This window comes from Pogoniulus pusillus, chromosome 5, assembly GCF_015220805.1.
Source record: "Pogoniulus pusillus isolate bPogPus1 chromosome 5, bPogPus1.pri, whole genome shotgun sequence".
Taxonomy (NCBI): domain Eukaryota; kingdom Metazoa; phylum Chordata; class Aves; order Piciformes; family Lybiidae; genus Pogoniulus; species Pogoniulus pusillus.
Genome location: NC_087268.1, coordinates 7,463,486 through 7,487,635, shown reverse-complemented (window position 1 = coordinate 7,487,635; position 24,150 = coordinate 7,463,486). Strand labels below are relative to the sequence as shown.

The 24,150-nt window shown below is 47.0% G+C and overlaps 1 protein-coding gene across 1 annotated transcript in view; it reads right to left on the bottom strand.

Moving 5' to 3' along the window:
• MYH15 (myosin heavy chain 15) overlaps positions 1-12,693 on the bottom strand; it is a 98,583-nt gene extending 85,890 nt beyond the window's left edge. Inside the window, exon 1 of the mRNA XM_064143129.1 lies at positions 12,568-12,693. The gene's annotated coding sequence lies outside the window, so the exon portion shown is untranslated. The remainder of the gene's footprint in view (positions 1-12,567) is intronic.
• Positions 12,694-24,150: the final 11,457 nt, after the last annotated feature.

The following is a 24,150-nucleotide window of genomic DNA, read 5'->3' as shown; positions in this document are numbered from 1 at the left end:
TTAACTGGATAGGGCTGGGGGATAGGTTGGCCTGGATGATCTTGGAGGTCTCTTCCAACCTGGTTGATTCTATTCTATTCTATGTCTAAACTAAAATCCACTGTCAGACCATTACTAAGATTGGCTGGGCAGCACCTTTGTGGAGGAGGACTTCCTTTGCCCCAAGAGTGAGCAGAGGCTGGAATGTTCAGTGAAGCTACAGGCATTTCAAGTCACACTGGCTCCTCACCAGCAGCTAAATCTTCTTAGAACAGAGCTGAATTTCCTAAAACCATAGAATCATCAAGGTTGGAAAAGCACTCTAAGAACATCCTTCTATCCAACACCTCCGTGACCACTAGATCAAGTTCCAAAGTGCCACTTCTACTCAGTTTAGCACCTCCAGAGATCTATTTTGTAACTGAAACATACATTTTGTCTTTACAGGGGAAAAAAAAAAAGGATGAAGGAGATGAGGAAAAAAAATGAATCAGGCTCTGTGATTGAGGCAATGCCCAGTTCTGTCCCAAACCTATTCAATGCAGACAGGTCTCACTGCTGTGATCACAGTGCAAAGTTCAAAGAGGAAAAACACCCTTAGCCAGAAAGGACAGGTGTTTTAATGTGCATTAAAAAGCCAAGCAGGAATAAGTGCTTTTCAACAGGAAAGGAGGTGGCAAAAGGACTATGACATTAGGAAGAAGTTCCCGACTATGAGGGTGGTGGGGCACTAGAACAGGTTACCCTGGAACGTGGTGCAGTCCCCACCTCTGGAGACATTCAAGGTCAGGCTTGATAGGGCAGCTTGATCCAGCTGGAGATGTCCCTGCTCACTGCAGAGGGGTTGGACAAAATGACCTCTAGAGGTCCCTTTCAATCCAGTGCATTCTGTGCAGGCAAACTTCCACTTTTCCTATTCTCCACACCACAGTCTGTTAGCAATGACAAGGTGTGACATGTCACACCAGGCTCTGCTGAGCTGAGCTCCAGACCTCTGGCACTAAGTCACCGATAGAATCAGCACATGGAAAACAGGGAGGTCCAAGTCTCTTCTCAACAGCCAAGCTCTGGGAGTCAGCAATGCCCACCTGACCTATCTCCAGTAAGTGTTCCCCAGGTCATTATCAGAACTAGAAGTGCAAAGGTTTTAGCAAAGGAAGGAGATTTTTGCACAGTGCTCTTTTACTGAACATGCTTCACGTTTGACTTCTGCTGTCCAGCTCAGCAGCAATGGGCTGGGTGAAGAGAGCAACAGTTGTGCAAGGACATGGCTAAGGACCTCAGCCAGTCAGGAAGGCTGCTCATCAGAGACTGCATTCAAAGAGCAATCCAAGCAACAATCACTCAACCATGCCTTAACATAGTCACATAATTTGTTTTCTGTAGTGTCACCTCCTTTCTCTACCTGCCCTCACCCAAGGACAAGATGATCCAGCATCTGGCTGGAGTCACTGCCCTGGAGACATTCAAGAAACATGTGCTCATGGTGCTTTGAGACATGGCTTTATGCCATGGTGGCCTTAGGTTGGCAGTTGGACTCGATAATCTTAGTGGTCTTTTCCAACCCAAACAGCTCTATGATCCTGCTCTGTTATCCTTTTGGACTTGGAGACCAAGTGCATGGCAGAAGGAGCACATCAGAACTCATCAGTTGTGCTTCTGCATTTACAAAACAAAAGACAACCACTTATGGGCGAGAAAGAATAATTAGCAGGTACTGCTTTAAACTTACTGCTCCTTTATTCACTGCTGTCCTCGAAGAGGCCTCCTTCATCACCCAAAATAAACCCCGTTTGAAATCAGAGGATGGCCACCTCACCTTGGATACTTTCACAACCTGACCAAACACTGACAGCGAATTCACCATCCTCAAGATTCAGCACTTGTCACAGAATCAGTTAGGTTGGAAGAGACCTCCAAGATCCTCCAGTCCAACCTATCACCCAGCCCTGTCCAATCAACTAGACCATGGCACTAGGGATCTGAAATAGCAATATAGGAATCCAACACTTGCCAAGAGAGAATCTTCCCAGCCGTAAAATAACAAAATGCAAATAAAGGACATATAAGAGATAATAAAATGATCTTAAATAAAAGAACAGCTTAAAACCTCTGATAATTCTACATGGAAATGTATGCAACAACATGATTTCTGAGAACCCAGTCTAAATCCAGGCTCAGCCTTTATCTTCTTCCATACTTGAAGAAAAGCAGATATTAAGGATAAAATTGCTGTTAGGAACATTCCACCATTAGCCTCCAACCAAGCACCGCTGATCCAGGAAATTAAGAGATGAGATAAAAAGAAAGCCAACTACACTGAAATGAGAAACATACAACTTGAAAGTTGAAAGGATCTTAATATTGCTGCATACCAAGGACAGATTGTGACTGAGGGATATGAAGGTCTGTGTCCCTGCAAACTCTTTTGAAGCTGATGCCACCTTTCTGACTCCATGGAAGGAGCAATCGCTAGCGTCCATTCATTTCATCAGGCTGTTTCTCTTTTCTCCCTTTCAGAAAGTTCTCATTCCCATCTGTCTGTGAGACTGAATGAGGAGCAGCAGCTGGGGTTCTTGCAGAAATCTCTGGCCTTCTGGAGAAGCAGAGTACCAAGCAGGAGAGCAGTGTTTTAAAGGCAAAGCTGTTGGGGAAGCATGAGACCACCAATGGGTAGCAGTCCTCTGAAGAGGCTGGAGCCTCTTTTGGGTGAGTAAAGCCTCACAAAGCAGCCTGGTCCACTCACACCTTTGGTTTTTAATTTACAGTAGAACTGGCTTAGGGGTGATTTTGGTTTTTTTTTTGAAAGGGAGAAGACATACAGAGAACTGGTGCTGGGCAATCCCATTTCATCTACACTATCACCTAGAAAGATGGGACTGGATGACCCTTGTGGTCCCCTCCATCCTCCTGCCGTTCTGCGATTCTGAGGTGTGAAGATTCTACTTTCTGGGCCCTACCAGCACCACATTTCTGCTGTTCTCAGTGTTTCTCCCTCATTCCCACCAGCAGCTTTCAGTGGTGTGGGGCACATCTCACTCAGAAAGATGCAAGTCACTCAACCATTAAGCCATTTAACCTTTAACAACTGAAGCTAAGCGACGCAGTTAATCCTCTGTTGAAGATCTCTGTGTGCCATTTCGGCTGCTGCTGAAGGCTGATAGTGAGCTGCATTACCTCTCAAGTCACAGTGGCCCTATTTAAGAAGTTTTTAGCCTGACTGTGTTCCACATGCAGCATGAAACACACCCATTTCTAATAACTTGGCTTCTTTATCAGCTAATTTCTTCATATACCTGCAGGCAGAATGTTTCGATTGTTTTTAATTACCTGGAAAGTTCCAAGTGTCTGTTTTATTCCATTAAGAGAATTCAGAACACAGCAAAACCCCACAAATGCCTAATTCTTTTAAGTGACAGGTAATTAATTTGAAGCCAGGCTACATAAAGATTTTCAGATTGCAACAAGCTACTCCACTTTCAAAAGGCAAGCCTTTAAATATACAGCACCCAGAGGAAAGAGTCACTCCCTGTGCTTTAGGAGCAAAAAATCTTTTCAGCCTTATCAGTGAGATCACAGCTGAGAGCAGGTAGTAGAAATGCTGCATTTCTTTGGACTCTCAGATATAAACCATCTCTCAAGAACACCCAAGCCCACTGCTCCCCCTTGGCATGCATACTGGAGACAGGAATAAGAGCTTCAGCCAGAGCCTTTGGCTGGATATATTCCCACCACCTACTCAAGTCATCATACAATGGTGTGGATTGGAAGGGATCTTAAAGATCATCTAGTTCCAACCCCCATGCCATAGGCAGGGACATCTCCCACTAGACCAGCTTGCTCAAGGCCTCATCCATCCTGGTCTTGAGTACCTCCAGGGAGGGGACATCCACAACAGAATCACAGAAACATTCAGGTTGGAAAAGACCCTCAGGATCACCAAGTCCAACTGATATCCCTGCTCTACAAACAAGCCTCATTCTAAATCACATCCTCAAGCACCACATCCCAAACACCTTTGAACACATCCAGGGTTGGTGACTCAGCTACCTCCCTGGGCAGCCCATTCCAATCCCTAACCACTCTTGCCATGAAGAAATATTTCCTAATGTCCAGTCTAAACCCACCCAGTCGCAGCTTGAGGCCATTCCCTCTTCTTCTATCACTAATGACCTGCGAGAAAAGACCAGCAGCAACCTCTCCACAATGTCCTTTCAGGTATCTGTAAACAGAGATGAAGTCTCCTCTCAGCCTCCTCTTTTTCAAACTAAACAGCCCCAGCTTCTTCAGTCACTCTTCATAAGATTTATTCTCCAAACCCTAAACTTTCCTGGGCAACTTGTTCCAGTATCTCACCACCCTCACTGTGAAGAATTTCTTCCTGATATCCAGTATAAATCTCTCCTCCTTCAGCTCAAAGCCATTGCCTCTTGTCCTATCACTACAAGCCCTTGTAAAAAGTCCCTCCCCAGCTTTCTTGTTTGTGCAGCACTACATCAAGAAGGAAACCAAAGCAGAGCTCTGATAGCCTCTCTGCCACAAAATAAGGGAACTGGGTTTGCCTGGTACCTCATGGAAACACCACCTTCAGTGGACAACTTCAAAAAGGAAAGGGAAAATACTTTATTTAGGATTTGTGACTGCAGAAAATCAGGCTGTGGTTGCACTACATAGCTCTTCTCACCCATAGTTACTTTTGTGCTCACTGATCAAGTCCAGTAACGTTTGACAGAGGGGAAGTGACTCTGGTGATAGTCTTACAAGTTAGTAGCTGGCTACAAGCTGAACTCTGAAGCTGAGGTGAGCAGAAGTTGCTTTAGTAACATTTTGTGCACCAGAGCCTGGGCCAGCTAGCACTTCCATAACTTCCAAGCCAGCATCTTGACATCATTTCCATCTAGTGGAACAACCTCCCCAGGAACATGGTAGAGCCCCCATCATGGAGAGGCTTAGGATGTAATTTGACAAGGTGATAGATAATCTAATCTAGGCTTCCTTTCCCATCAAAGCTTGGACCAGATGATCTGGAGATTTCCAAGAAAGGGACCTGGGGGTACTGGTAGATAGCAGCTGAAGATGAGGCAGCAGTGTGCCCAGGTGGCCAAGAGAGCCAATGGCATCCTGGCCTGCATCAGGAACAGTGTGGCCAGTAGGACAAGGGAGGTTATTCATCCCTGTACTCAGCACTGTTCAGGCCACACCTTGAGTCCTGTGTCCAGTTCTGGGCTCCTCAATTCAAGAGAGATGTTGAGATACTGGAAAGTGTCCACAGGAGGGCGACAAAGCTGGTGAGGGACCTGGAACACAAACCCTATGAGGAGAGGCTGATGGAGCTGGGGGTGTGCAGCCTGTAGAAGAGGAGGCTCAGGGGTGACCTCATTGCTGTCTACAACTACCTGAAGGGAGGTTGTAGTCAGGTGGGGGGTGGTCTCTTCTCCCAGGCAACCAGCAACAGAACAAGGGGACACAGCCTCAAGCTGTGCTGAGGGAGGTCTAGGCTGGATGTTCACAGTATCACAGTATCACAGTATCACCAAGGTTGGAAGAGACCTCACAGATCATCAAGTCCAACCCTTTACCACAGTGCCCAAGGCTAGACCATGGCACCAAGTGCCACATCCAACCTTGCCTTGAACTGCCCCAGGGACGACGACTCCACCACCTCCCCAGGCAGCCCATTCCAGTGCCCAATGACTCTCTCAGTGAAGAACTTTCTCCTCACCTCGAGCCGAAATTTCCCCTGGCGCAGCCTGAGGCTGTGTCCTCTTGTTCTGGAGCTGGCCACCTGAGAGAAGAGAGCAACCTCCTCCTGGCCACAACCACCCTTCAGGTAGTTGTAGACAGCAATAAGGTCACCCCTGAGCCTCCTCTTCTCCAGGCTAAACAACCCCAGCTCCCTAAGCCTCTCCTCGTAGGGCTTGTGCTCGAGGCCTCTCACCAGCCTCGTCGCCCTTCTCTGGACACGCTCAAGCATGTTAGGAGGAAGTTGTTGCCAGAGAGAGTGATTGGCATTGGAATGAGCTGCCCAGGGAGGTGGTGGAGTCACTGTCCCCGGAGGCGTTCAAGAGAAGAGGAGGAAGCTGGGACCACTGGCACAAAGCAATACAAGAACTTAAGGGCAGCAAAGGGCTGATCCCACAGTGCCTAACTTTTGCCACTTTCAGTACATGCTGCTTTAAATGCTTGAAAGACACCAGCTCCTTGAGAGGAATGAAGAACGCTGGATTTTCAGCCTGGCACCTCCACACAGCTGCTAGCAGCGAGCTCCCCTCCCACACAAAGTTAATGTATACAGTGACTGCTGGCTTCATTTCTCCATCTAGAGCGAGCAATGCACATAGCCATAGTAACCAGCTCCTGCCACTCAGCCTCCCTTCTCTCCTGCAGCCAATTTGTGCACAGAGCTGTGAAGAGCAGCTTAGACTTCTAGTCGAAAGAGTAGGTGAGGGACATACAGCTGCACAGCTCATCCACACGCCACAGAGATGACACGGAGTGACCTTGGCTATTGTTTGGTGAGTGGTGTCCCAGCATGTCACATGCAGCTGTTACCCACTTATCGACCCACTTGAGGCTATCTAAACCAGCCAATACTCTTCTGTGCTCAACACAGGTTATGAAAAATGCAACAGCAATGTGCTGCAAGGTTTTAAAGCATGCTTCCCAGTCAAGGTATTCATGTCTTTAAGGGGCTGAAAATGATTTGCATGGTGTTTATACAGCAAAAGAGATCGAAGCTGGAGGAGGGTAGATTTAGACTGGATATGAGGAAGAAATTCTTGACAGTGAGGGTGGTGAGACACTGGGACAGGTTGCCCAAGGAGGTCATGGGTGCCCCCCCACAGCATTATTTCTGTTGGATCATCCAGTCCAACCATTAACCTATCACTGCCAAAAAAACAAGCTTCCCAAAGCACTCACAATTCCTGCTAGCTGGAGCTGCTGTTCTCCTTTAATATTTGCTAAGACACTCAAGTACTGCTGGGAAGATTTTTTTTTTTTTAATCCCTTTTCTCTTGTTTCAAGATTCTAAAATATGTATGGAAAAGCCACATTAAAAAATTCTTCTTTGAAAATGTAATTGGCTCCAAAGCATTTGAACTAGAAATGACTGATTATCACAGTATCACAGTATCATCAGGGTTGGAAGAGACCTCACAGATCATCAAGTCCAACCCTTTACCACAGAGCTCAAGGCTAGACCATGGCACCAAGTGCCACGTCCTCAGAAATCATGTTGTTGCATGCATTTCCAGTTTTAATGAGCTTTTCCTATCATTGATTCATAGAATCAACCAGGTTGGAAGAGACCTCCAAGATCATGTAGAATTACCAGAGGTTTTAAGATCTTCTTTTATTTAAGACCATTTTATTATCTTTTATTTGCCATTGAACTAGAAATGAGTGATTATGTAATTTTTATCAGGTTGGATGAGGCTTTGAGCAACCTGGTCTATAGGCAGATAATCCCTGCCCATGGCAGGGCACTTGGAAATAGATGATCATTAAGGTCCCTTCCAAACCATTCTATGCTTCTACCAAAATAGGCTTGTGACTGGCACTCACATTAACACTGTGCCTGCTAAAGGATCTTGGACCTGGTGACACTGAGCTTTTCATGGTCTAAAAGCTCTGGCAGGCTTGGGTCTTTAACACAAGATAACAAAATCCCATTTCACTTGCCTAGGTCAGCCTCTGGAAGCGTTGCTGATATCGAGCCCCAGAACTCAACTTTATCCCTTTCAAAATGGGTAAAAAATAAACACATCCTGCCTTACCCTTTTAGAAGAGGAAAACATTGCAAAGGAGGAAGCCTGGGCATGCAGCTGTTGTGGAGGCAGGGAATCAATGTGGCCGAGCCAGGAATGTATAGAAAAAGAGAGTTATTTGATTTTCCTGAAAACCTGCCCCTAAAACTATATAGAGAAATTAATTTAGTTTGAATTAGCAGATTCAGTTTGTTTGAGAAGATCTACACAGATACCCTAGGTAATTTGACTGTTCTGGAAGTCAGCAGTTGGCAAAGGCTGAGCTATTAAATGATAGCGTTCTTCGCTAATAATAAAGCCAGAGTGTGCTAGTTTGAAGCAAGCTAGAATGTTTGGGTGAAAAGAACTAGATAATTGGCTATGAAAGGAAAACGTGGTTGTGTCTCTTCTCTCACAGTCCCGCTGAGAAGTCTGGGAACAAGAAGTAAACATTAGATAACATTCTCCATTTTGTTCTCTCACTGCCTTTGTCTTCAGACTGAGCCACATCTCCTTAACCTCACTGCCACTAACCTTCCTTCTTAACCTCTTGGCTGCACCTCTATTCTTTTCTCAGGATTTGGGGTAAGGTTGAGAGGGCAGGGGGAGGTGTTGGGGTGGTTTGAGAACCCCTCCTGGGGACTCAGGTTTCTGGGAGGGGAGTTGTGCTTCTGTATTGTTTATCCTTTGTATATTATCACAGTATCACAGTATTATCAGGGTTGGAAGAGACCTCACAGATCACCAAGTCCAACCCTTTACCACAGAGCTCAAGGCCAGACCATGGCACCAAGTGCCACGTCCAATCCTGCCTTGAACTGCCCCAGGGACGGCGACTCCACCACCTCCCCGGGCAGCCCATTCCAGTGTCCAATGACTCTCTCAGTGAAGAACTTTCTCCTCACCTCCAGCCTAAATCTCCCCTGGCACAGCCTGAGGCTGTGTCCTCTTGTTCTGGTGCTGGCCACCTGAGAGAAGAGAGCAACCTCCTCCTGGCCACAACCACCCTTCAGGTAGTTGTAGACAGCAATAAGGTCACCCCTGAGCCTCCTCTTCTCCAGGCTAACCAATCCCAGCTCCCTCAGCCTCTCCTCGTAGGGCTGTGCTCAAGGCCTCTCCCCAGCCTCGTCGCCCTGCTCTGGACACGCTCAAGCATCTCAATGTCCCTCCTAAACTGGGGGGCCCAGAACTGAACACAGTACTCAAGGTGTGGTCTAACCAGTGCAGAGTACAGGGGCAGAATGACCTCCCTGCTCCTGCTGGCCACACCATTCCTGATGCAGGCCAGGATGCCACTGGCTCTCTTGGCCACCTGGGCACACTGCTGGCTCATGTTCAGGCAGGTATCAATCAGCACCCCCAGATCCCTCTCTCCACATCCACAGGCCTCCCCACATCCACCAAGCGGGTCACCTGATCATAGAAGGGGATCAGGTTAGAAAGGCAGGATCTGCCCTTCCTAAACCCATGCTGGCTGGACCTGAGCCATATGCCAAAGTGCCATGTCCACATGTTTCTTGAACACCTCCAGGGAGGCTCACTCCACCAGCTCCCTGGGCAGCCTGTTCCAATGCCTGACCATTCTTGCAAGAAAAAATGTTCCTAATATCCAACCTAAATTTCCCTCGGAGCAATCTCAGGCATCATTGTAACTATCCAACACAACATTTTACTAGTTTGTGTCAGTGACACAAGTGGTAGCTGTTTACCATTTCAGTTCAGCAGAACTCTCCTCCAAGCACACATCCTTGTTAGATTTGCCCAAGCCTGACAGTGTCTAATGAGCCTGGGAGAAACCCAGGCAAATGTTATCACTGAACAACAGACAGAGATTAATGCCAGGCTTTAAGTATCTGATTGAAAGTTTTTATCACACATCAGCACTGCAGTGACAAAAAAAAACCACATTTCCCAAAGCTTGGTGCCATTCCTCCTGCCTGTCCTCCAATCACTTTCTACCTTAAGTTCTGAGAAAGAGAAATATTCTGCCAAGGTGATTCACAGATCCATCAGATTGGAACAGGCTGGTAAAGGTCATCTCGTCCACTCTCCCTGCAGTCAGCAGGGAGGACATCTCCAACAAACTCAGGCTGCCCAGGGCCATATCAAGTCTGACCTTTAATGTCTCCAGGGACAAGGCCTCAACCACATCCCTGGGCAACCTGTTCCAATATTTCCCTATCCTCACTGTGAAGAACTTCCTCCTAAAGTCCAACCTAAATCTACCCTGCTCCCGCTCCAAACCATTGCCCCTCATCCTATCAGTACAAGCCCCTCTAAACAGTCCCTCCCTGCCTTCCTGCAGGCCACCTACAGGTGTAGTGTAGGGGACACTCCAGTTTCTGTAATGCAAGCCATCTTGTGCCTCTTCACTTGGGCAGTACCCAGTGCCCTGGCTGTCCATGGCTGGACTGTAAGAGCTTTTGGAACAAGCTGCCCAGGGAGATGGTGGAGTCACCATCGCCGGAGTCGTTCAAGAAATGTGTGGCCATGGCACTTAGGGACATGGCTTAATGGTCACTGTGGTCTTAGGCTGTTGGGTGGATTTGATGATCTTAATGGCCTCTTCTAACCAAAACAATTCCCTGACTCCATGAAAATGCTTTGCACCCTCTAGCAGTCCTCTCTGTGAGCAAGCTTGGTAAGGTAATCAAACTGCATCTGCAGCTGAGGTTTAGCTTGTATCTTCTCACCCACTGATGAATAAACATGACAGCTTCTCATCAGGCCTTGAGTAGTTAGATTTGTAATAAACAAGTCTTGGGAGCAGGAGGGGAAGGAAAAATGTCATTTTGAGTACTCCAGTCATCAGAAACAGAGCTAAAATTGGAGGCTGTGTGACCTCGCTGCGGCACCTGCCTGCGTAAGCGCTCTGCTGCCAGGGCTCCGATGCGATGCTATTTTTCCCCTGGGGGCTCTGCCTCCTTCTGTATGAGATGGGCCTGCGTGGGGAGGAGAGCAAAGTCAGGTGGTGAAGGAGACACTGCTATCTGCATGCCCTTTCTCATTCTGTTGCAGAAGCAGCCTTCTTTATGAGTCAGAAGCAGGGAAAGAAAGATGGTTTTAAGACTCAAGCAATCCCTGACTGCATTAATAATGCCAGGAGGCTTCACCACAACATACCTGGGTGATGGTGAGCAAGCCACTGACACCACCTTTTGGACATGCAACCACCACAATTGGTTTGATTTTCTATGCAGCTAGGTTGAATCCCTCTGATTTCTCAGAATCACAGAATGGCAGGGGTTGGAAGTGACCTCTGGAGATCGAATTTAACACCTCTCTCAAAGCAGGATCACCTAGGGCAAGTCACAGAGGAACATGTCCACATGGGTCTTGAAAGTGTCCAGAGAACGAATCTCCACCACTTGCTCCATCCTCAAAGTAGAGAGGTTATTTAGATGGAACTTCTCATGCTCAAGAGTTAATGCCTATTATCAGTTGTCCCATCACTGGGGACCACCAAGAAGATAAACTTAAACATGGAAAGGCTGAGTAGAAGCACATCAAAGTATTTCATGCCAGGGCTGCAGCTAAACTCATGAAGAACCATTCTTTGGAGCTACAGAAAGCGAATCATAGAATGATTTAGGTTGGAAAGGATCTTAAAGATCATCCAGTTCCAACCTCCCTGCCGTGGGCAGGGACAACTCCCATGGGACCAGGTTGCTCAAGGCCTCATCCAACCTGGCCTTGAACTCCACCAAGGAAGGGGCATCGACAGTTTCTCTGGGCAACCTCTGTGCACCCAGGAATGAAGTGTTATGTACTAAGGAGTGGAGGCTTTCAACTTCTGACTTCTAACTTTTCACAGATTTGCAGTTTACCCCAGCAGGAATCTCAGTTCTGCTGCTGACAAGGAAGTAATTGAAGGCAGACAGAACCACAGGATGTTTTAGTTAGGAAAGACCTCTAAGATTATCAAGTCCAACCATCATCCTAACACCACCATGGCCATTAAAACATCACAGTATCATCAGGGTTGGAAGAGACCTCACAGATCATCAAGTCCAACCCTTTACCACAGAGCTCAAGGCTAGACCATGGAACATGTCCCAAAGTGTTATGTGCATGCATTTCTTGAACACCTTCAGAGATGATGACTCCACCAACTCCCTGGGCAGCCTGTTCCAACACCTGACCACTCTCATAGGAAAGAATTTTCCCCCAGTCTCCAAACTAAACCTGCCTTGGCACAATCTCAGGTAATTTCCTCTCATTCTATCACCTGAAACTAGGGAGAAGAGACCAACCCTCACCTGGTTCCAAACACTTTTCAGGGGGCTGTACAGAGTTATGAGGTCTCCTCAGCGCCCTTTGCTCTGTGCTGAACAGTCCCAGGTCCCTGAGCTGCCCTCCCCAGACCTGTTCTCCAGACCCTTCCCCAGCTTTGTTGCCCTTCTCTGGACACAATCCAGCACCTCAATGTCCTTTTCAGAATGAAAGGCTCAAAACTCCAGTATTGGAGGCGTGGCCAGGCTGCACAGATGAACATAAAATATCTAATGTGTGATAGCTAAATATGGGCAAAGGCTCCTCACAGACACCCATATGCTCAAGTAGAGGCTAAGAGTCCATGTCTCAGCACTTCAAGCTGCAGCCACATTCTGCTGAGAGTCAGACCAGCCTCTGCTCTGCCACTCTTAACTAAAGTATCTGTTGGAAGTTCCAAGTAAAGCCTTGGCAGGGGCCAGCTTGCCAAGAATTGAGCTTTCTACCAGTAAGCAAGGAAATCTACCCAGATCTATTTTTTTAAAGAAGAAAACAAAACCAAAGACATTTCCTTTGGAATCTCTCTTCTAATAATTACAGGGGCTCACTGCCCAACACAGACACATACCTTTCCTGAAGGACAGGGATATCTCCAAGCACCCAGGGAAACTGGAGCAGTGAGGCGATCGTCTCCGGGCACTGCTGCTAGAGAAGGTTGTGAAATGACTGAAGGTAGAGAAAAGGTTTCAACTTTGGAGTGTGTGTTCTAAGGCAAGAGGCAGTCTTTCCAGCCTTGCCTTTCAGACAGACACACACAGAATGGGAGGGAGTGGAAGGGGCCTCTGAACATCACCCAATCCAATCAACCTGCTAAAGTAGGATCACCTGGAGTAAGTCACGCAGCAGCACACCCAGGTGGGTTCTAAATGAGCAGGCTGTTAACCTCTGCAAGGGAGAAATGTCACCTTGGAGGGTAGCACACATCAGCAGCCAGCTCAAAGGTTGCACACTCTAAGCACACCATGCCTAAAAATACTCAGCACTTCAGCCACAGACATTAAGCAGGTGAAGGGGTGACAGCAGCCTCACACGGGTGTTGGTCCCCAGTGTGTTTGCCACTCCCTCCCCAGCAAAAACAGCTTCTGCTCTTGCCAGTGAAAGGCACAGAGGCAGTTCTGTACTCACTGAAGCACAAAACCCAACAGTAAAAACCCCTGGAGCACATTCTGAGCTTCTTGTGTTGAGGCAAATCACTTTTTGAGAGGATTGAACATACCCTCAGCCAGTCTGCTAGTAACACCAAACCAGGAGGAGTGGCAGATACAGTAGAGGCTGCCCTGCAGAGATCAGCAAAGGGGAACCTCAGCAAGTTCAATAAGGACAACTGCAGAGCCCTGCATATGGGGAAGAACACCAGGCAGCAATACAGACTAGAGGTCATCTTAGAATCATAGAATCATAGAATTAACCAGGTTGGAAGAGACCTCCAAGATCAGCCAGTCCAACCTAGCACCCAGCCCTAGCCAGTCAACCAGACCATGGCACTAAGTGCCTCATCCAGGCTTTGCTTCAACACCTCCAGGGACAGTGACTCCACCACCTCCCTGGGCAGCCCATTCCAATGCCAATCACTCTCTCTGGCAACAACTTCCTCCTAACATCCAGCCTGTACTTTCCCTGGCACAACTTGAGACTGTGTCCCCTTGTTCTATTGCTGGTTGCCTGGGAGAAGAGGCCAACCCCCACCTGGCTACAACCTCCCTTCAGGTAGTTGTAGACAGCAATGAGGTCACCCCTGAGCCTCCTCTTCTCCAGGCTGCACACCCCCAGCTCCATCAGCCTCTCCTCATAGGGTTTGTGTTCCAGGCCCCTCACCAGCTTTGTTGCCCTTCTCTGGACACTTTCCAGCACCTCAACATCTCTCTTGAATTGAGTAGCCCAGAACTGCAGCTCCATGAAGAAATACCTTGGAGTCCTGGTGGCCAAAAGGTTATCCACGGGACAGCAATATGCCCTTGTGGTCAAAAAGGCCAATGGTATCTTGGGGTGCATCAAGAAAAATGTGTCCACTTCCCTCCCTCTATTCTGTCTTGGTAAGAACAGAGTCTTGGGCTTCACAGTTCAAGAGAGACAGCAAAATCTACTGAAGAGAGTCCAATGGAGGCTACAAGGATGATGAAGGGCCTGGAACATCTCTCCTCTGAAGAAAGGCTGAGAGACCTGGGCCTGTCTGAGGCTGCTTAGTCTGGAGAACAGCAGGCTGAGAGAGGATCTCATAATATAGCTACAAATATCTGAGGGATAGGTGTCAAGAAGGGGCTAGTCTCTTTCCATTGGTGTCCTGTGATAGGACAAGGAGCAACAGACAGAAACTGGAATCTAAGAAGTTCCACCTCAACATAAGGAGAAACTCCTTTGCTGTCAGGGTGCTGGAGCCCTGGAGCAGGCTGCCTGCAGAGGTTGTGGAGTCTCCTTCTCTGGAGACTTTCTAAACCCACCTGGACACATCCTGTGTGATCTGCCCCAGGGGATTCTGCTTTGGCAGGGTGGTCTTGCTCTCCAGAGGTCCTTTCCAGCCCCTACAATTCTGTGACTAAATAGACACTGAAAGGAACACAACAGCTCATCCAGATTTCCTGCTGCTGTACGAAAGCCACAGAAAAGCTGCATTGATTTGCCACACTATCACAGTATCACAGTATCATCAGGGTTGGAAGAGACCTCACAGATCATCAAGTCCAACCCTTTACCACAGAGCTCAAGGCCAGACCATGGCACCAAGTGCCACGTCCAATCCTGCCTTGAACAGCTCCAGGGACGGTGACTCCACCACCTCCCCGGGCAGCCCATTCCAGTGTCCAATGACTCTCTCAGTGAAGAACTTTCTCCTCACCTCCAGCCTAAATCTCCCCTGGCGCAGCCTGAGGCTGTGTCCTCTTGTTCTGGTGCTGGCCACCTGAGAGAAGAGAGCAACCTCCTCCTGGCCACAACCACCCTTCAGGTAGTTGTAGACAGCAATGAGGTCACCCCTGAGCCTCCTCTTCTCCAGGCTAACCAATCCCAGCTCCCTCAGCCTCTCCTCGTAGGGCTGTGCTCAAGGCCTCTCCCCAGCCTCGTCGCCCTTCTCTGGACATGTTCAAGCATCTCAATGTCCCTCCTAAACTGGGGGGCCCAGAACTGAACACAGTACTCAAGGTGTGGTCTAACCAGTGCAGAGTACAGGGGCAGAATGACCTCCCTGCTCCTGCTGACCACACCATTCCTGATGCAGGCCAGGATGCCACTGGCTCTCTTGGCCACCTGGGCACACTGCTGGCTCATGTTCAGGTGGGTATCAATCAGCACCCCCAGATCCCTCTCTCCACATCCACAGGCCTCCCCACATCCACCAAGCGGGTCACCTGATCATAGAAGGAGATCAGGTTGGAGAGCCACTCCGACCCCAGCCTGTATCTCTGCATGGGGTTGTTGTGGCCAAAGTGCAGCACCCTGCACTTGGAGCTATTGAACCCCATCCCACTGGACTCTGCCCATCTGTGCAGGCGGTCAAGGTCCGAAATAAAAGCAAGAAAATGACAGGCTTCTTTGCAAACTTAGACTACCTTCTAATTGTTAGGCACATGATAAAAATAAACCCAAGATTAAAAAGAGAAGCCATTAAGGCACTTGATACTCCACACAAGCAGAAATGTCCCTCACCTTCCACCCAGGATTAAAGACAATCCATGGGAACTGAGCAGCACTGGATATTTTCTGCTGCCCTGGGGCTTAACAGGAGGCTCTGAGTGTTTAAATGACAGCAGCTTTAGATTTCCTTCAGAGGTTGCACGTCTCTCTGGCTGTAAGGCAAAACACAACTGAAATGCAAAACTTGGGTATCAAGAGAAGCAAACAATACACCCAGAGAGATGGTGCTGAAGAAGAACTGAGCCAAGCCAACAGCTGCTTTACTTACAAAATTAGTTTTTAATAACTTAATACAGTGCAAAACTCTAAACCGTATCATTAGCTCAGTTACTCTGAAGAGAAGGGAACTAATGTAATATTTGTTCTCTCCTGGAAAGGGTAAATTCAGGGCTACCACTGCTGCTGTGGGGGAGATGGGCTGAAGATGAGCCAGCAGTGTGCCCAGGTGGCCAAGAAAGCCAATGGCATCCTGGCCTGCATCAGGAACAGTGTGGCCAGTAGGACAAGGGAGGTTATTCTGCCCCTGTACTCAGCACTGCTCAGGCCACACCTTGAGTCCTGTATCCAGTTCTGGGCTCCTCAAATCAAGAGAGATGTTGAGGTGCTGGAATGTGTCCAGAGAAGGGCAACGAAGCTGGTGAGGGGCCTGGAACACAAACCCTATGAGGAGAGGCTGATGGAGCTGGGGGTGTGCAGCCTGGAGAAGAGGAGGCTCAGGGGGGACCTCATTGCTGTCTACAACTACCTGGAGGGAGGCTGTAGACAGGTGGAGGGTGGCCTCTTCTGCCAGGCAACCAGCAACAGAACAAGGGGACACAGTCTCAAGTTGTGCCAGGGGAAGTATAGGCTGGATGTTAGGAAGAAGTTCTTCACAGAGAGAGTGATTGGCATTGGAGTGGGCTGCCCAGGGAGGTGGTGGAGTCACCGTCCCTGGAGGTGTTCAAGCAAAGCCTGGCTGAGGCACTTAGTGCCATGGTCTAGTTGACTGGCTAGGGCTGGGTGCTAGGTTGGCCTGGATGATCTTGGAGGTCTCTTCCAACCTGGTTGATTCTATGATTCTCTTAAGTGGTGGTCAGTGTTCTGCTCGCTACTGGAGAAATTAAGAACTTTGTCAATCAGAGGATCCATTTTAGAACAGAAATAATGAGACAGTGTGATTGGCATTTTTACATGCAGCTTCTGTTTGCTAGGTCTGAAGTTCTCATTGTTGCAGTCTGTTTAAACCCTTCTGAGGAATTACAAAATCATGCAGATCATCAAGTCCAGCCATTAACCCAGCACTGCCACTAAACCATGTCCCTCAAAACCACATTTACACAGCTTTTAATGTCTTCCATAGGTGAGGACTCCACCAGTGCCCTGGGCAGCCAGCTCCAGAGCTTGACAACCCTTTAGAGGAAGAATCTGTTCTTCATGTCCAACCTAAACCTCCCCTAGGGCAACTTGAGGCTGTTTTCTCTTGTCCTGTCATAGGATGGTCTGGGCTGGAAGGGATCTCTAGAGGTCAGGTAGTCCAGCCTCCCTGCAGTCAGCCCTACTAGACCAGGTCACCCACAGTGCTGTCAGTCCTCACCTTGAATATCTCCAGGAAAGGGGCCTCAATCACCTCCCTGGGCAACCTGTTCCAGTGCTCCACCACCCTCATAGTAAAGAGCTTGTTCCTAAACCCTCATAATTGTGGTAGCTTGAGGGATCCTGGGTCTCCCTTAACAAAACCACAGGGACAAAGGTTGTTCCTAAACCCTCATAGTGGAGAACTTGTTTATCCTCTTGTCCTATCGCTTCTTCCTTGGGAGGAGACCCCCACCTGGCTCCAGCATCCTTTCAGGGAGCTGTAGACAGCAATGAGATCTTCCCACAGCCTCTTTTTCTCCAGGACGAACAACCCTGATTCTCTCAAGCCACTCCTCACAAGAACTGTTCTCTAGACCCTTCACCAGCTATATGTTTTCAGGGTTGACTGAAGAATCAAACAAAAAAGGCATTGATGGTAAGGCATCTGCCTGGAATGGAAGAAATCTGAGTTTACCTCCCACTTCAATGTTGCAATGCCAGCTTTGGCCCAGCTTGAAAACTTGACTTGCAAAATTTGCCCCAGTCTAGGCAAAAAGACCTGGTTGCATCATCAGGGTAAAATTGACCCCAGAGGGGATAGCTGAGCCTTAGTACAGCCCTGAGGAAAGCAGGGAGGAAGGAGGTTGAAAGGATCCTTGAAGCAGGTTTGGGAATGGTGTGAAATACCTTTTCAGTCAGTATACAACCCTAGCCCTAAACACAGTGTGTGTGTCTGAGATACAAACCTCTGGGGCCCTTAGAGACAAAATCAAGGACAACACAGGTTACTCAGGAACGAGTCTCTCTCGTTGCTTAGATGCACTTGGGAAGCACTGCTTGCTTGCAGGGCTCTAAAACATGTTTTTCTTCTAAAGCTCTCTATTATTGATCATGGTAGCTTGGTGGTGGCTTGACTCAATGCTCTTAAAGGTCTTATTCAACATTACTGATTCTTTGATTAATGAGCTCTCGAGTGAGAACGGTGATGAAGGTGGCTTGCATGGTGAGAAGCCTAAGGAGACAGCCAGTGCAATTGTTTGCTCGGGGGTTTTCTGACCCCAAATGCTCTGAGATTAGGAGGGAGTGCAGGGAAAGGGAGATCTGCATCAGCAGATTCTGAAGAAATGGATAGGAGTGGATAAATTCCAGATTCTCTTGGCTAAGCTGCTGTGGTGAAATAACTGGCTGCAGCTTTCTTTTCATGTAGTTGACTCATGATGCAGAGTCTCAGTTCTAAGCTCAGCCTGTGGGTTGTCACTTAATACTCACTGATTACACTCTGTAGAATCCTGCTCCTCTGGGCCAAAGGGATCTTTACCCTCTGGCCCAGTGGGAGCTTCAAAAGGATTGGAGAGCATGCCTGGAGAAAGAGCATGCACCTCACACTTGTATCAATTACTACATCACCGCTAGGATACTTACAGTGACTTACAGCTACACACTTGTATTTAGTCTAAGTACTTATCATTTCTATGCTCCTAATAAAGCAGCCCACTGAGATTTCACACAATCACAGAACTGTTTTGGCTGGAAAAGATCTCTGAGATCATCAAGTCCAACTATCATCCTAACACTACCATAGCCATTAAACCATGTCTCAAAGTGCCATGTCCACATATTTTCTTCAACATCTTCAGGGATGGTGACTCCACCACCATCCTAGGCAGCCTGTTCCAATGCCTGACCACTCCTGCAGCAAAGAAATCGTTTCTAATCTCTTACCTAAGCCTCCCCAGCACGATTTCAGGCCATTTCCTCTCATTCTATCACCTGGCACTAGGGAGAAGAGACCAATTGTCACCTCATTCCAACCTCCTTTCAGGGAGTTGTAGAGAGCAATGAGGTCTCCTCTCAGCCTCCACTCCTCCAGACTCAACAACCCCAGTTCCCTCAGTCACTCCTCACCAGACCTGTTCTCCAGACCCTTCACCAGATTTGTTGACATTCTCTAGACATGCTTCAGCAGCTCAATGTCCTTCTTGGAGGGAGGGGCTCAAAACTCAGCTCAGTATTGGATGTGTGGCTTCACTGGGCTCCTGCCCAGTACAGGAGCATTACCACTTCCCTACTCCTGCTGGCCACACCATTCCTGATCCAGGCCAGGGTGGGCATACACTGGCTCATGTTCATCTGCTGTCAACCAGCACTCTTAGGTCCTTTTCTGATGGGCACTTTCCAGTTGCTCTGCCCTAGCCTGCTGCATTGCATCAGGTTGTTGTGGCTGAAGTGCAGGACTCAGCAGCTGGCTTTGTTAAACCTCATACAACTGACCTCAGCTCTCAGATCCAGACTGGCCAGGACCTAGGCTAGAGACTGCTCCCAATGTCATCATGCTGCAGAAGGGAAGCTGTTGAGAGAGTTGGGAAGGAAGCCTGCTTCAGACAGTGAACAAATGTGAAGATCTCAGAAGTAAGCAGATGGGAGTGGAAGGGGGAGTTTATATATAAACCAGCTTTGTAAGGTTGAAGGCATCATTTCTTTTTTGTAAAATAAGTACTTGCCTAAAAATACATGATCTTTGGCTGCTAACAAGAAACTCTAAGAATTAGGAGTAGAGAACCTCTCCTTCAATCTTCACAAGAACACTTCAACCAAACCTATAAAGCTGAGTGGCAGTTTCAGTGGATTTTGTCCCATTTTTGACCTAGACTTATTCCAGACGAGTGCACTAGTAGAGAATTCATGGCCAACTCATCACATAGCTCTGAACCAAGAAAGCTGTGAGGATAAATAAGACAACTTCCTGACCAGTGTTGGCAGTGCTCTATCTGTAGTGTGGTTTTTAGACTTCTTGACTCAGAATTTTCTATTTTGTTTACACCATCATTGAAACAAATCTAGGCCATCTCATTTCAACTATACTATTTAGCTAGAACCACAGAGTGGAAGGGATCTCTGGAGATCATCCAGTCCAACCACCCCACCAAGGCAGGTTCACCTAGAGATCACACAGGAGCAGGTCCAGGTGGGTTTGGAAAGTCTCCATAGATGGAGATTCCACTACATCTCTGCGCAGCCTGTTCCAGGGCTCTAGCACTCATCAATTACAAAAGTTCTTCTTCATGTTTAGATGGAGATTCTTGTGTTTGAGTTTGTGCCTGTTACCCCTTGTCCTGTCACTGGGCACCACTGAGAAGAGTCTGGCCCCATCTCCTGAAACCCACCCTTTAAATATTGATCAGCATTGTAGAGACTCCCCCCTTCAGTTTGCTCTTCTCCAGAATAAAAAGCCTCCATACTTTCTCAGAGAGACATTCCTGTTCCATCAGCATCTTTGTAGCCCTTTTCTGTGCCCTCACCAACAAGTCTCTGTCCTCCTTGAACCAGGGAGCCCAGAAAAGGACTCATGTCCAGAGAAGGGCGACGAGGCTGGTGAGAGGCCTTGAGCACAGCCCTACGAGGAGAGGCTGAGGGAGCTGGGATTGGTTAGCCTGGAGAAGAGGAGGCTCAGGGCAGACCTTATTGCTGTCTACAACTACCTGAGGGGTGGTTGTGGCCAGGGGGAGGTTGCTCTCTTCTCTCAGGTGGCCAGCACCAGAACAAGAGGACACAGCCTCAGGCTGTGCCAGGGGAGATTTAGGCTGGAGGTGAGGAGAAAGTTCTTCACTGAGAGAGTCATTGGACACTGGAATGGGCTGCCCGGGGAGGTGGTGGAGTCGCCGTCCCTGGGGCAGTTCAAGGCAGGATTGGACGTGGCACTTGGTGCCATGGTCTAGCCTTGATCTCTGTGGTAAAGGGTTGGACTTGATGATCTGTGAGGTCTCTTCCAACCCTGATGATACTATGATACTACTATGATACAATATTCCTGAGGTACTCGCAGGTCCTTTTACCCAGGGCTGCTCTCCAAAAGGTCTCCAACTGATCCATGGGGTTGTTCTTCCTCAGGTACAATACTGGAGAAAGGTTGAACCAGATGATCCTCGAGGTACCTTCCAAGCTGGCATTCTATGATTCTGTGACATCTTACTACTTGGGATGAGTGCTACACACTTGCTGAAAATCCTGTTAAAGATCAGATCAGCTTCTCATTGTATTGATGGGTTTAAACAGCTTTGTTCAGCAACACCTACATTTGAGATGAGTTCCTACAGCAAGCCATGCTTCCAGTTTGTATGGCTCAGGAGAATATTGTACAGGGTATTCACTTCATCCTTCAGAAAGCTCCAGCCAGCTTCACAAGCCTGGAAGGAAAAGGGTGTTTTTTTGCCTACATGAAGTTGCACATGCTAGCACAAATACCACTCTACAGATCTTCTGACCACACTACTTGAAAAATAAATGGTTTGCCTCGTTTGTAACAGGGCTAAGCATAGGGGCAGGACAATGACAGCATGGGAATTGGTTCAGGAAAAGCTTCATGTTCCAAGGACAGTCAATTGCACTTAATTCAAGAGCCAGAGTTCAATCTCATGGTCTGTTGTATTCCAGCAGTGGGAAAGGCTCCACTACTCAACCCAAATAGCACACAAGGAAAGCTCTCTAATTTCAATACCAGACAGGGATTCCACCAGGGAAAAGCATGTGGTAAGCACTGTCACTTGCAATCATTGGTGAAGGAGAGATGGAGAAGTAGGGGGAAGTAAAAGCCTAAAATAAACCACTAGAAGGGGAATAGAAAAAGATCTAACAACGCAGAAGGCAGAAACTAAAGAGCAAAGGTAAGATGAAGACAACACACTATAGATGATGAATCAAAGAGCATCGATTCCAAATTGTTTACTATCTCCTTAGCCCCAAGAAGTACACCAAAAACCACAGGATCTCAGCATCATCTTCAGTTGGAAAAGACCTCCAAGATCAGCCAAGTCCAGCCTTCAACCTAAACCCACCATGGCCAGTAAACTTGGTTAACAAGCAAGAGCACAGAAAACACACTGAAGACAAACACTCTCTCTCCAGCAGGATTGAAACAACGTCCAAAGCTCTACAGAACCACATGCTGGATGCACAACCTCCTCCAGATTCCATAGAACACAAGGCAGCTTCTTTCAGGTACAGAGTGCCTGATAGAGATGTGAGGTTGCTCTGAGCCATGACAGCTCACAAGCCTCTGCACTTGTAAATCAGGCAATTGACAACCTGACAGAACACAGATAATTAAAAATCGACTCTGCTGCAGAGCTGTTTATTGTGCTGGTACCAGCTCCTCTCTGCATTGCATGAGGCAGCCTGTGGGGAAAGAGAGAAGTCCAATAGCACATCGGATACAGCATGTAACAACAAACATTACAGCTGCACAGTGAACCTTCTTACAGAACCATTTTGAACACTGATAATATCAACATGTCCAAAAGCAAAGCCCCAGAAGATAGTCAGCTATTTCCATGCTGAAGTGTGAAAACCTACAGGTTTTTGCTGCACTGAGAAGGGCTGTATTTTTGTGAGCAAAATTTTAATAGACATCAATTTGTTTGCTAGCTTCACTAGCCAGTATTCATTTCCAACTGGAAGAGCACTTCCAACAGGAAAGGTTGGAATTTGGACTAGATGATCTTGGAGGTCTCTTCCAACCTGGTTGATTCTATGATCTTGAAGGTCCCTTCCACCCAAATATACCCTGTGAAAGAACCCAGCCTGATGTGCCTGTGCATTTATTTGCAAGCTGAGAGAATTCAGCAACATTTGGCTTAGGACAGCAGACTGAAGCAGAACATTTTTCTAGGGGAATAAAACTAATCCATATTTATACACCCTGCTTATGTGGATTCTATCATCATGTAAACTCCAAAGCTATATTTGCCATTCTCTGGGGACATGAACCTTAGCACTGCATAACTCTCCCTTGGTGAGAGCCTCACATTTTTGCCCTCTGATGCCACCATTTGAAAGCAAAGGCAGACCAGAATGTATCAGTTTAATTAGTAATACATTTAGGCATTTTTCACCTGAATTTCTTTGTATGAACAGTGGTGACAGAAACCACCCTATTCACTTACCCTGTTTCTATGGCCAGGAGACTTCAACAGACTTTTACTACAACTTTACACTAACAGAAATTTACCTTGACACTCAAATTTCTTAACCCATTAAGACTAACAAAAAATGTATGCCTAATTAACTTTCTCTTGCACGACTAAAAAAAACCTCACACTTCAGCAATTCTGCTAAAAACTGCTTTTTTAAAATGATTTTCCTAAGAAATTACAGGATTTTATGCCAAGAGGCAACCAAACTGCATGCAGTGTTCACAAAGGTGGCAGCCATTTACCTTGCTAATACATACAACAGGAAATGGAGCAATTATTTACCTCAATTTTTTAACCTCCCTTAGTTTTTACACCCTCTTTTTACCTCACTAGCACATGAAATAGAAAATGGAGCAATTATTTACATCAAATTTTTAACCTCCCTTATTTTTTACACCCTCTTTATATCTCACTAGCACATAAAACACAGAAAATGGAGCAATTATTTACATCAATTTTTTAACCTCCCTTATTTTTTTAACCTCTCTTAATTTTTACACCCTCTTTTTACCTCATTAGCACATAAAACACAGAAAATGGAGCAATTCTTTACATCCATTTTTTAACCTCCCTTATTTTTTTAACCTCTCTTAATTTTTACACCCTCTTTATACCTCACTAGCACATATAACACAGAAAATGGAGCAATTATTTACATCCAATTTTTAACCTCCCTTTTTTTTTTAACCTCTCAATTTTTTACACTCTCCTTTTACCTCACTAGCACAGGAAACACAGAAAATGGAGCAATTATTTACCTCAATTTTTTAACCTCTCTTAATTTTACACCCTCTTTTTACCTCGCTAGCACAGGAAACAGAAAATGGAGCAATTATTTACCTCAATTTTTTAACCTCTCAATTTTTACACCCTCTTTTTACCTCACTAGCACAGGAAACTCAGAAAATGGAGCAATTATTTACACCAATTTTTTTACCTCACTTATTTTGTTTCAGCCTTTTTTAACCTCACTAACACATAAATCACAGAAAATGGAGCAA